The 15,323-nt window shown below is 33.6% G+C and overlaps 1 protein-coding gene across 2 annotated transcripts in view; it reads right to left on the bottom strand.

Annotated features, from left to right (window-relative positions):
- LOC409928 (RNA polymerase II elongation factor Ell) overlaps nt 1-15,323 on the bottom strand; it is a 112,813-nt gene that overhangs the window by 68,699 nt on the left and 28,791 nt on the right. The window lies entirely within an intron of this gene.

Genomic DNA, 15,323 nt, shown 5'->3' on the forward strand with positions numbered 1-15,323 from the left:
ATTAAAAACCGGAACTAAATGTTTGTATGTAACACATATGTCACATATGTTTTTTCAAGTTATATATAGTCATTATAATATCCCAGTAATGTAAAGTTATGAATAAATTTTACAAGAAGAAATAATTATGTTTAATTAAACACAACTTGCTATATAACTTTAAAGACAAATGAATTATTATTAAATGTCATTTAAAGTGTAACTAGAAAATAAGACATATTTTAATTTTGAACTTTCTTTTTAATTTTATTAGTGAAGTGAAATTTACTATTTATGTTGTTATATCGTTTTATTATATCGGATCAAAAATTATGGAAATTGTATATCAATGCAAAATAACATTTCTCTACCTAGTCTTATACGTTTTATACGCCTTATACATTTTATCGATACAAGTATTGACACGTGCATATAATTCGATAAATTCATGAATACGAAGATAAGAGTTTACTTATTTCAAGCCATCGATTATTATATATATATGTATATTTCAAAGTTCACGAAATTCTTATTCATGATATGATAAAAAAAAAAAAAGGAGAAAAATCAGGAGAAAAGCATATCGTAGACGTTGAATATTTTTATATAATAATTTATAATTCGATAGGAAAAAAAATTTATTTGATTATATGCTCAACGCAGCTTTCTATGCTGCGTTTCTGCGGTTCGTGAAATCGAACTGCGGTATGATCTTATAACGTAATATATTTGTCGCGTTACATTAGCGCATACACGACGATTTTGTGTGCAGCGCGCATGCGCAGACGCCTTTGCGATCGTTTGAAAAGGGAAAGTTGTCGCTAAGTAAGAGCTCTTTTGATCACTGAACAAGACGAAGACGTTTGTAAAAGCAAGAAGCGCTCAGATTGCTAATATTATCATTAGTGATTGACAATATTTGTTGATGTCAATAATAACATGAAAAATGTATAAATACTATATATTGATTAATGATCAAATTGCCTCGATAATTTAGTTTTGATAAAACAATAAAATAACCTCAAAAATTTTAGGATATCTTACGTTTTTAAAAAGTAGGATAAATAAATTACACAAAATATTAAATCAATATATATTATAACAAAAAATTTTCGAGTTTATAATTGATACATATCATTGAATGAGACATTTAATTATTAAATTCTACATTTTATAATTTCTATAATTTTCTCGTAAAATGATTTCTTACGATCCACGATAGTTTCTCGTAATAAAATTTATATCAAGCGAATGAAAATTCAAAATTTTTAGAGGAAAATGAAAATTTTATTAAAAAATAGATCAAATACAAGGATAAAAATATACAAAGATCAAATATATCAAGACGTTAAGAATTATATATCTGCAATTGTCGCTCATTTGAATACCAGTCTCATTCATTTCAATCCAACTGTTTTTATTACAAGTTATTATGTTAAATCTTTTTACGCGTTTCATTTATCGATTCTCATTAAAAATAAGCGAATATTCATGATCGTACACGTAAACATCCGCTTTCACACGAATGAGACTCTCGAGTTCTTGTTAGTTGTCCTTCGAAACCGATACCGACGTGTCGTTATTAGATTTTACGAGCGATTTGACGCCGTCTTAAGATACATGCACATGCATTGACGTTCGAGCTGAGTTGCGTTTGAACGGTTGTCGCGATTTAACGAGATTTAAAAGCGGGCACCGGACGGTAGACTACACGTCTCGGGCAGAAAAGCGATCAGGCGACGAATACAAGCGAAGAAAAGGAGAGGACTGGACGCAACGAAATAAATTAATGACGCAAAAGGCGACTCGTGGTCTGACCGTTAAATGCTTGAATATAAATTAGCACCACTTTGTGCTAAATTAGGTACGTTCTGAACCGAAATGTGAAAATGGAACAATATGATTAATTAATTTGAAAGGGGAAAAGTGTTTGATGAAATTTTGAAAATTATTTTATTTATTTATTTTTTTAGAATTTTTTAAAATAAAATCATTAAAAATTGAATGTTAATTTTTCATTTTATTCAATTTAATTGGACAAATTTAAACGCGACTTAAATTGACAAGATACTTTCACCAATGTTTCGATTTTGCCAAAAAGATAATTTACGTACCAAATAATTTCCCATTTAGAAGATTAATATTTAAGTAAATTATTACAGAAATATCATTTTATACGCAATTCGATTGCTCTATTCTCAATCTCGTTCTGATAGGAGCACTGGCTTTTTTCATTTATGCTTCAGCTGGCAAAAATAAAGCCAGAATCAAGCCTATTCATCATTTAGGAGAATGCAATAGGACTATGTTGTGATTCAGTGACTCGTGACTCAGAGAGGTTCCTTTTTTGCCTGTGAAACTGTGATGAAACTGCTATTGCGACAACTAAGGTCGCCGCTACGTGTGCTATGAACTTATTGAAAAAACTTTTCTTTGAACATAACATCTTTACCTATTTACTTTAAAACTAGATAAGATTGAAAAAAATTATCCGTTTCGTTCCATCCGATTATTACATTAACTGTAAAATATTTTACCGATAATGATCAACACCTCATAGACTCACGATTCATCTCATCAAATTAATTCCTTCGGACACAATCGTCCTTTGAGTAAAAGGAATCAACTTCAAAGGAATCAACTCTCAATCGTCCCGCGCTGCATCAACCACGTTTGCCCGATAATTTATTTTGGGCTCGCCGAAAGAGTGGTCGAAACAAAAGTTTCCATTAGGCAAAATTTCATTCTCACCAAAACGGACGGAACGAGATCCGCCTTGTTGCCTTTATTTCCCGACCGAGGGAGAAATGGCGAAGGGACGTTGGAAAGGTTCGCCCATTCGCTGACTAAATTCACTTTACCCGTCCCTAACGTACAAAGAGAGATGTAACAATGCCGGTCATTCTATTTTCACGATGGTGGAAGGAAGCATTGCGTGTGTCACATTAAACGTTCTCAAAGCGGTGCCTCGCTCATCCATCCTTTTCCCTATCCACCAAGGCTATCATTGCTAAGACTGGTCAATAACTCTTCCTCCTCCTTCCTTCTTCTCTCCCCTCCATTATTCTCCTTCCTCCAATCATTATTTTCTCTCCTTTTCATCATCGTTTCTCATCAACCGCCCACTTTTGGACGTAAACCGCAAGAATCCCTTCTTCCTTTTTCTCTTCAAGTTGACGGCCTCTCGTCAACCAACCTTTTCTTCCTTTCCTTCGATCAGATCTCATCAACTTCGAATCATTTCCATATTCTTTTCAATTATCGTCTTTCCTTAACCGCCTCTTTTTGAGAACCGAATAAATCACCCCTTTTTCTCCTTCCTTTGATCAACCAAGTTTGGTTAACCGCTTGTTTTTCGAGTATGCATATAAATTACCCTTATTCTTTCTTTCAATCTTGATCACTCGTCTTTTTTTCCCCCCTCTTTTTTTTTTTGATCCCATTTCTCTTTTTTAATCGTCTCTTACCAATCATCTGTTTTTGATATACCGCATACATAAAGCATCCCTCTCTCCCCATTCCACAAGTCTCTCTCTGGTCAAGCTCTCTTTTACTTATTCGTCTCCGATCAACCATCTGCTTACAGGCATATACCGTATAAATAACCACTTTCTTGCTCTCTTTAGATTATCGTCCGCCGCCAATCTTCTCCATTCGAGCTAACATAAACAACCCCCTCTTCCTCTCTTTGACGATCGTCAATGATCTTCTTTTATGCCATGTAAACCACCCTCATCGAAATCGAATCTCAATGGCCACGGGTATTGGCAATAAATTACCAACCTTCTTCAGAGACGTGTACCCCCACCATCCAACTTATCGAACGATCGTAATCTGAAATTGCTGGAACGTATTCGACTAATTGATTTCGATTCACCACTCTTACGATAGATTATTCACGGATTCCGGAAATGGGGAGAGTGCAAATTGGACGAAAATCGAGTAAAAGCGGGGATCGAAAGAATAATTTGCCATCTGGAAGGGAAGATGGTGGATGAAGAATTTCACACCTGTTGAATTTCGTTTTTTTAGCGGTAAATCGGGATATCCCGATTATATAAATTATTCGCCGTGAAAAGAGGAGAGACGCCGCGCATAATTTATCCGATGGCGTCGATCGAGCGGACACTTGACCAGGTTTCGCCCGATAAGGCGGATATAACGCGTGGAAGGTTAATCGGTTAAATGGTGAACGGTTTTTCCGATATTTCATATTTATGGGCTTAGACCGGCGCGAAATCGCCGTTCTATTATTCTGCCTTATCGCTCTATAAAGAAATGTAATTTTTTTTTTTTTCTTTTTTTTATTAAATACGCGCCATATAATAATTGGAGCGTTGTGCTGCGTTCGAGAGTAGCTGTCTGTGAAAATTGAAAAATATATACGAATTAATTCGTAAATATTATTTATGAAATTCTAGAGAAGCTCTAGATGTTGGAAAATATTTGAAAAGATTTTAAGAGATATGACTAACTATAATATATATATATATATATTTAATATATCGTGACAGTCATCATTAGCATGAAGAGAATACACATTGTCATGCTAATAAAATTCATAAGTATATTCTAATTAAAAGTTCATAAACCTAACCTCTATTTCTAGTACCGAACAAAAACATGTATATTCATACCGTATATTCATATAAAGGAATTTATTATCTCGAAAAATTAATAACTTTCTGTGCTTTATTCAAAGTTTCTTTTTCTCCAAGTGCACACGAGAATGTAAGAATTTCTTTTTGGACATTCTTAAAAAACATTCGATCAAAGAGACAATGAATAATCGTCGAAACGAAGCGAAAATATATCGTGGAGGGGAAAGCCTACCGTAATTTATGGGTGGCTCGTTTCGTGAACGCGAAATCGTAAAAGAAACCTGGTGTTGACGCGTCAGCGTGTTCGATGTGTGTTCGGTTGCATAAGCACGCGAACGGTTATGTTCATGCATTTTGCATCGCATCCCTATCTCGTAACGCACAGTTCGTCGCGTCTACGAAATTCTAATCGTTCTTACCGACCGAGAACGCGCTCGTGCGTTGTGTGTGCGCGCGCAGGCAGGGACAACGAAATATAACGATGCATTTTGCAATTGCCTTGCGACGCGGAAACCAACCCACCCATGGAGGGGAGCGCGGAGAAAAGAAAACCAGCGCGCGAGTTCGCCTTGTTAACTCCGTTTGCGTCGTGGGCACGTAACGGATTTGCCGTTTCCAGCCGGTGTCTAATTCTTGGAAAAGGAATGCGGAATTTATAATGTCACGATGTGGCGACGTCGACAACAAGAAATCGCTACAATAATTGAGTAATTAAACATACCAGAGCTACATATGCGTCGGTTCGATAAAAAATTCGTCGAAGCGTAACTGTCGTTTATTAAAGAATGGATAGAATATCTTACCGATGGAAAATTGTGTTAGATGGATCAATCTCGTAATGAATCTCGCAATGCCAATAATGTTTTAGTTGCCAACAATGATAGAAAGTTTTTAGAATTTTTCTTTATATAAAAAAAAATAGATAGAAAACGATAGATAGCGATAAAAAAACGATTATATATTGAGAAATAAAGAAATCCTATTCACTTAATTAATTAACATTTAAATTTTAAAAAAGTAGATTTTTTTTCTCGAAGTCAATATAATAAAAAAATATATTAATTAAAATCTTCTGATAGAAAGAAAATGATCATATTTGTTTTTTATTAATATTTTAATAATTTTAATAATTTAATAATAAGATAAAAGAGAAAGAGATATTGATAACAAGAATATGTATATTTTATATTATTATTATATGTATTATGTATAATTTATTTCAAGGCATGTTTTAATGAAAAAGAAAAATGGTACTATGAAATGCAGATTGAAGAAACATAGAATTGTTCTTCGACAAAAATTATTCTTTCGTCTAAAAAAAAATATGTGTGCCATATATCAAACAAAGTGCAATATTTATCAAGTCTATTTCTTCGAGAAATAAGAAAAAATATGTTTTTTCGATTTCAAATTATCCTGTTTTTATGACATGAACCATACTATGTATATAAGACGCAAATTGGGTCGCGCATGTCATAGACGCGCCATCCATCAACTTTTTACAAGTTTCTCTTTGTAATGGTGCATTTATTTTCTATTCTGCTTGATAATATTTATCAGTTCGGACCAAAACCCTCGCATATGTTATCGAGACAAAAAATTTGTGTAGTGTTAAACTTTAAAATGATAAAACTGGTCAGTGATAGCCATGAAAAAAAGCAATTCGCCAAAAATCGCCATTTGGCTCAATTAATCGGTCGACAAGAGCATGGTTGCCGGTTTACAACAGGTAGACAACGTCACGATAAAGTTACTAGACAGACCACGCCGTGAAATTCGGCAACGTTGCCAACTGGTTCACTTTCTCTCGGCCGGCGAACTCGCGCAGGCCATTCTGGCTCCCTTCTTATGACGCGTGTGTTCTCTTGCACACGTACACAAACATAATTCAAACACGAATATGTGTCCAGCAGGCGCGAGCGTCCACGTTCTCTCACACATTTCAATGTGTGGGCGTATACGTGCATGCCCGTCGACTCAACACATTTAAGTTAGATCGTGACAAACCGATTTATAAAGATCCGGGTGAGAAACAGCGGATTTAAAAAATTAACAGTTCGAAATGGCGATCAAATATATTCCGATTGATTTTCTTGAATTTTTATAAGAAACATAATTTACGAACCTGTATCAGAGTTGTCGAATGCTCTAACTTTTCGAGACACGATTATTTCTTCTTTCATTCTCCTTCTCCTTCGTCTTCCAAACTTTTTTTTTGTCCTTTTCAAATGGGCAACGATAGGTCGAGCAGATAATTCTTAGTAGAAACAGATAATTCCAACAAAACGTCACTTTACAATATGCGTCGCTACCATGAAATCTCGATTTTACGATCGTCAGGTTAGATATGTACGCGCATGCGCGTTTCAGTGCTTTGCATTAATTGGCTGTGCGTCAAATCGTCACTTGATCTGCGACGAATCACATATGTGTATATACATGTATATAATTTATATTTATATTGATATAGATATCGACACGGACGATATATTCGATATTATCATTTTCAATTGATGAAAATTCTGTAATATTTTATCGAATAAATATCGAGCAAAAAATTATTTGCATTGAAAATAATTTAGAAACTTACTAGTGTAAAATTACTAAATAAAAATTACTAAATAAAAATTACTAAACTTACTAAATTTTCTTGTGACGACAACGCCACCTAACGTTGCTCGTGTTCAGTACTGCGTTTGGCAAACACAACGTTGATGATCCACGGTAAATATTTACTCTATTCGATAACGAAAAGCGATCAATCTTTCAACGAACAGCCGGACTACTTCAAGCTAGTCACCGTTTATGTCACTGTCTATTACGTAGATAATGATTTTGATAAGAGAGATACTATTAATGGTTATGGTTTTAAATGAATTATATCTATATGATGATATCGATTCACACGCTTTCCCCCAAGAATTTTCGAATAACGCATGAAATTGAAATATATACTAGCATAGTTATTAATACACCGTTTATCTTAATTAGATAAGACTGCATATTCTAGATAAACCGATATTTTTATCTTCGTGATCTTTTTAACGATCCGCTATTATCATGACATTTTTTTCGACAAAGAACGAGATATATATACGAATGAATAAAAAAATTTTATAAATTCAGTTATTTATTTATACATCATTTTCTCATCGAACATCGATAATGTTAATATTCAAATTGATTCATCCCATAACCTAAAAATACATTCCAATTTTATAAAAACTCGATAATGTTATTTGTTAATTTCAAGATGTATGAAATCAGCGTAGCATTTCGAGAAACGAGGAATATGCAAAGCATGCATCGAGGAAACTACTTTTACTCGTGCATGTGTATCCACGTTGAAGCTCCCGGGAGAATTTTAATCCGCGTCGTATCAAACCCGAGTGAACACGTTTATTTTCATAGCGTTTTTTTCTGATAGAAGTTCCTTGGATCGTCGTGTGAAGTTCATTGAATAATACGTTTAACGTGAATTTAACGTGAACTTACAAGATCCGGGATGCCGGCGGTGCTGCAATCAGAGCGATTAGGTGTGGCTACGATAAGCGTACAAATGTTCTGCGGTCGTTGCTTCAATCTATGATAAATTATTTTTATATTTGATCCCTCGGGCGAAAGTTGATCATTATTATATCCTTTGAAACTTCGATCACAATGGTTTTAATAGTTTTCTTATGACGAATCTATATATATATAGGCAGAGAATATAGAGACAAGAAAACTGGAGAAGCTGGTTATCATTTCTCGTCACTTTCAACGCGTCGCTCAATCAAGTATAAAAGAGAGGAGGAGATAAAATTTGAATAAATTGGAAATTTTTATATATCCGAGTGATTTCTGATAATTACGGATGGAAAATACAAAATAAATCGTAATTTCGAAAATTTGTTATATTTGAAACTCTTTCATGGAATGTGCATAACAATTGAAATCATTTGATATTTTAATGAATTTTTTTTATTACTTTTCAGAATCGACATTTTTAAATCGTATTTTAATGAGTCGAATCCTTTCGTATATATTTTTCAATACATAAAATTTTACATAAATTATAAAATAATAGGTTTTTTGCAATTTAAATGGCACTATATGATAGTTGACAAACATGCCGCGTTCCGATAAACTCTCCCATTCGTAATAAACCATGAAGCAATCTTAAAATTCAATTAACGACCACGCATGAAACTAAATGTCAAACGGCCTCGTTCGATTTTCCGGGGGAGGGGGGGGAAAGAAAAAAAAAAAAAAGAAAAAAGGAAAAAAATTGCGCCAGCACAGTTCGATTAATCGGCTTCGATCGATTTCCAGGTCAAACGAAATGCACGAGCGAAAGGATTGTGTCCCTCCTTCTGGCTCTAGGCGGATTGCGACCATCAGTATGCAACGAGGTATATTTTCGTTCGAGGAATACGAAATGTTATTAAGACTGCCGACTGTTAAATTAAATTACACGTCTCAAGAATAATTTCGTAAAATGCTTTTGTTATAATTTAGTTTTCGTTTCGATTTTGGGATATAATTAAGTTAAACAAAAAAAAAAAAAGAAAAAAGAAAAGAAAAAAGAAAAAAGAGAGAGAGAAAAAAGAAAAATAAATAAATAAAATAAAATAACAAATATATTACATTAATTGGACAGGTTGTTTTATGAACTTGACTAATTCTATTTTCCACTTTCTTTTTAAATGTAAATTGTTTTTCACACACGTTTGTGCTTTTAGTGGATACACGTATACACTTGCAGAAACCTGCCGCAGAACAAAGTGAAGAGGAAAAGGAAAACGAAAGCATCGAAACTGGAAAGTGGAAGTACATCTACCTTAACGAAGCTCATTGTTCTCGACCTTCGGTGAAATCCGTAATGCTTCTCTCACACGTCTTACTACTTAATCATTGATTTCAAACTCTATCTATTGACCATTAAAAAAAAAAGAAAAGAAAAGGAAAAAAACAAAAAAAAGAAAAAGATGTTTTAGAAATTAAAGAGTTTCAGAAATTAATAATTAAATATATATATATATATATATATTATTTTTTCAAAAAAGATGATCGAAAGTTTAATTTCCAAATTTGATACTGTAATATTTTCGTGAAAAAAATTAGGTAGATAATAAAATTGTTTTAGGAAAATCTATCGCGTCGATATGAAAGCAATTGAAGCAAAGAATCGTGAAACCTTACAAACTTAGTAAAAATAGCCTGGACCTCGTAAATCTTTCAAGTTAGCAATGCTTGAATTGGCCTACCTAGGTTACCTTATGAAACTGTTAATACGCGTAATGGGCAGTGTCTACTTGGCAAGCCTCCATGCGAAACCTCCATGCAAGCTTTCCATGCAAACTTCCGACTTCAACTTTGAACAGCCCAAAAGACCTACCGGTGAAGTCTCTGAGAACAATGCGACTCTTTCTTTGTCTCGTTCCAAGGTTTTTACGAGATTCTTGAATTCTTACGAATTTTAGAATACTTTGCACAGTTGGGATGAATTTCAAAAGAATTGGAAAAAATCCAAGAAACCAAGTATGCTCGGTGTTTATAGATAGATTTTATTCGCGAAAATAAGTATTTAATGTCTGACAAATTCGGTTATTATTATTATTATTATTATTATTATTATTGGAATAGATCTCGTTATTACAATTATTATTATTATTATTACATTTGTTATTCACTTTTTCATATCCGTTTTTCTGCGATTACAATCAAATATTATTCGCAATTCAAATTGATTATAACGATCCTCCCCATAATTTTGTAATCTATAAATCGAAGTTGACATTACTGAATTTGTAATTTGAAATTTATTTATTTCACGATACGCACAGAGTTTTCACGAAATTTCATGTTTATATACGGTGATCTATGATCGTTTGCAATTTTATTCATTACGCATAATATCCTGGGATTTATTTGTTTATGATGCTTGTTTATTTGATTTATCGTCGATGCACGTTCACGAATAAATTAACCGAAATATTCCCTCTAATTTGCATAGGACAATTCGCCTAGTATTAAATCCTATTTATCACGTTACACGGATAATTAATATAACACGAAGGGAAAATATATTAAAGAAAAGTCGTAGAGTGAGAACTATTAAGAACGTTCGAACGATCGAAATACAAATCCGAGAAAAGATAATTGGAATTTAATGTTTTCAAGATTTGGAAATATTAATTTACGATTTCAAAATTCTTCGAAATTACGCCTCTTACGATTCCAAGCTCTTTAAAATTGAACGCTCTCCAAGATTCTTTACCAATATTTTCAGCAACCAATTACGAGTTAAAACATATATTTTTAATCAAACCAAAATCTTCAAAATTTTTCAATCTATTCAAATCTTTCTTTTTTAGATTCGTGTTAAAAAGATAGGGGGAAAAAAAAAAAAAACGAAGACCGAACAACCATGAATCCATTATTCTTGCATTACCATCTCCAGAACAGTCCTAACAGTTTACGAAAACGGGATGTCGAGAAAGAGATTCTATCGTCTCATCTTCGACATAAATTACTGAAACAATTTAACAAATAATCGTCGACCATCGATAATACACCAACGACTTGTTCTGCATCTATTTCCACCCTTAAAATCGATCCCCGAAAATATGTTAACGAGCCGACTCCTCACGAATATATTAACATTTTCTATACACAAGTTTTCTGTACAAGAGCGTCTCGTTTTTCCAAGTCGAGTATCTCTTGGATGCCCCCTGCTCGTCTCGACTCTGTTAAACCATAAGCCGGATGAAGGGCCTCTATCAACAACGAACGGTGACGCGGGTTCAACGCGATCGTTCGTATTCCCAAAGGTCTGGATCGATGTTTGCGCGTGTCTGTTTACGTGGCGGGAGCGGCATCACCACCTATACGGGTGTATTATTCCACCTTTGGCTCCGACAATTCACCAAGGGTGGTACTTGGTGCTACGAGGCCTCTTTACAGACGTCATGTGCAGAGCACTCTCCCTCTGCTCGCTCTGTCCCTCTTTCTTCAAGGGACGACGCCCTATCTCGAGCGATGGATCAAGAAATCCTTCCACCCTTTGAGAGGAAAATCATCGCAGAGTCGCTCGACTCTTTCTCCTCGTCGATCTCAGAGTTTAACGAATTCGTCGAACGAATTGATTGGACGTGAATTGATCAAAGTTGTGTTTTTTGCGTTGATTGACACTCTGCGAATATTCGAATTTCTAATAAAAATTTCGCAAGATTTCTCTTCTCGCGCACGTTTCAAAAGGCGCGTTGCAGGGTTAGCAAACAGGATTGATTTATACGCACAATAAGCGTGCAATCCACGTTCAACGTGTAACTATTTTGGTGAAGGACGTGCGAGTGTTAATAAGCTTAGAAATCCGGCTAGAATTTCGAATTTGGAATTTATTTCTTTGCGAAGAACTTATATAAAATAACGTCCAATTCCCAGAAAATTTCGTGATATGTACGCACCATGTAATTGTCACCAGTCTCTTTTTTCTTTCAATCGATTCTATCCTTCAAATAAATTTTTCCAGAATCATTATCCTCCTCTTATATAAAATATTACAGATAGTTGGAATAATTAATGAATTAATAATATAATTACGTTAATTGTTTATCGAATTCAGAAATGGAGATAACGCGCATATATAAACTTAACACCATTAATTTTATTTCTCTAATTAGCGAATTAATGCTTAACGAATATGAAGTAAAAAAAATAAAAAAACATTCGAATATATCTGAAAAATGAATAACCACCAAATATCTGAGAACGATATTATACTAAGACGACATAATACCAAAAATACAATCAATATGAAATGACTCTCCTCAAATACCTCGTATATACGCATAACGCATAAGAGCATTTGCATATAGTTTACCTCCATGATGAATGAATTTCAAAGTCAGACTTGCTAAACAGTTAATTAACACATCGACACTGCACTAACCAAGATCTTTTTCAAGGTCTCGTACAAGCGTCGATCTTCGGGATTCCAGAAACATCGGGATATTTTCGCGGTTGGTCGTGGGTCGAGAACAGACACAGTCTAGGTCATATTTCGCCCACGTCTGATCGATGAATCACACACGTGGACACATAATAATGCATCTCGTTCCTCCTCCACGCGAATTCATCAAGCTTGAATTTCCGACCGACAAACTCCGATCAACTATGCGCATAACGATTTTTTTTTCTCCTTCCTCCATTTCCTTTCTTTCTTTTTTTTTTTTGTTTTAATTACACACGGATTTCATTGTAATTGACGAGGCAGTACTGCCTTCTTATCGTCAGCACGCATTACGTATTCGCTGATAAATAATCGATAATGGAAATAATTGCCCCGTTAACTCGGGGGTCTAACAGCACAGCGTTAAATAATTCGTGTGATAATCGGAGGAACATTTATAAATAATAAAGACACTCTGCACGCTTGCGGGTAAGAACCGTAAGTAAAATTGCCTCCTTCGTTTAAGCAATGGAAATTCCTCGTCGTGACTATACATGTTTTGTAAATAACGTTTGATAAATATTACGAAATTGTGGAAATATATATTTTACATTTGAATTATAATATAATTACGACGAATATTCGGATTTTGTTTCAAGATTAATCTTGTTTGTGCGGCTAGTGTAAAGTTACTGCATTCACAGAGGCAATAAAGTTCTTGTTTTCGGTTTCGTGTTCGGAGAAATGTTTAACAAATATCAAATTTCAGAAATATTTTGTCTTTTGCTTTTGCAGTTATAACGTTAACGCGGTTATACGTAAAATTTATGTTAGATAAAATAATTTCGCCTTTAAGAAGTTTATTATAATTATATTATTATATTGTATAAATGATTTAAGAAGTGCGTTTCAAACAATACTAATACACGCACTGAAACAATGTTTCGCGAAAGAAACGCGAAAATGGAAGGGGAAAAAAATGTTTGACAACAAACAGCCTTCTCCGAGAAATACGAAACATCAACAAAATTTCTTGCCAGTTTAGCCTCTCTTCACGAGAACGCGGCTTAACGAGATAAGAAGAACCGTCAGAACCGTGAAAAACACAGTTCTCCTTGGAAACACGTTCGCTCGTCGGCCGACAAGAAACGCAGAAAGAAAGGAAGACCGACCGATAAACCGTAATATTAATTCACCAGATAAGTATAATCGACGAAGAACCGACAAATAAACACCGTACACACCAGCCATTTTGTAGCATCTGCCTTCAGTGAGCAGATAGAGCAGCGTATTGCACGAAAAAAACTCGAATCGTTTTACTCTCCTCTCCTTTTATTATCTATCGGGATGGAAGTTCATAATAATAATAATAATGATGATGTTATTAACGTCACTGTGGAACGCGGACTCGTAACGGTTGACCGGCATTTTATTCGTCTCCGAATATTTTAATTCGGAAGTTCGGAAGCCGAGAAATATTTAGGAATTCGTGCCGTTGTTGGAATGTTGGCAGCATTGAATCGGTATGATCGCTGACTCTATTTTTCCCGATGTTTCCCTCCCGCTTGCGGAGAAAGCGCACAAAGGAACAGATGCAAAGTGTTTTTATGATTTTTACCGTCCAATGGTATATATAAATTTTTTTTTTTTATCAAGGGAAAGCAAAATGGAATGTAATGGGGAAAATTTAATTTTGCAATTTTTTTTCTTTTTGGTGGAAAAGAACAAGATTTGATTGTTTCTAATCGTCTTTTTGTTCCATCCTATTTTATTTTCGTTTCTTTTCAATTTGTTTTGAAATATTTCTAAGAAAATTATTTATATGTCTTAAGTGGCTCACATTGTAAATTTAAAAAAACTTGACGTGAGTTAGTAATAATACTAATGTCAAATCGATCATATAATTAATTCAATGATATTATATTTTACAATCATTGATTTTCCAAAATATAAAATAATTGCTTTTGAAACAAAAATTATAGTTTTTTCATAAATTATGAATACATTAAGATAAATATATGTTGGACTATAAAAATACAGATCAATAAATATTTAATTACGATTGAATATTGTAACAAAAATATAAATTATGAGGTATATATTTTCTTCTTTAATTTTTAATATATTATAGACAACAAAATATTTTGAAGAAATTTTTGATATCAATGATTCGAAAATTAACCGTGTTATCATTTATAATCGACGTTTTATGATTCTACGATGAATTCTATAATTCTATTTACATAAATTGAATATTAATATTGAGGATAAAAATATACGAGTAGTATATACGATAAAATAGATATCGCACTAAAAATAAATTAATACAAAGTTTATTATTATTTAAATACGAATAAATATGCATTCAACGTTTTAGAAATGTTCAAATATGAATATTAATTTAAATCAAACGTTTAATAAAATTTTTATTATTTTAAATGGATAATATTCTCACTTTTATATTCCCGTTTTCCATGAATTATTCAAAAATTCGTGATTGTGTGAAACAACGTGTTCGAATATATGTAGATGCCATCAGATAATTTCATTGTTTAGTAAATCATGCAAAGAACTTTATACGAATGCTATAAAATATAATATCAGAGGTTTTACCACCCTTGCTACCAACGATAAAAATTCTGAAAAAGTGACGAGGGATGTTGACTGGCAATAAAACGGATATAAAAAAAAAAAGAAGGAAAGAAGGAAAGAAGAGAAGAGAAGAATCGTGAATCAATATTTTCCAATATTTTCCAATAATTGATCGAGATTCCAAGAAATTTATCTCCCTCCCTGGATTTCTCCAA

The sequence above is a fragment of the Apis mellifera genome, linkage group LG6 (genome assembly GCF_003254395.2).
Source record: "Apis mellifera strain DH4 linkage group LG6, Amel_HAv3.1, whole genome shotgun sequence".
Lineage (NCBI taxonomy): Eukaryota > Metazoa > Arthropoda > Insecta > Hymenoptera > Apidae > Apis > Apis mellifera.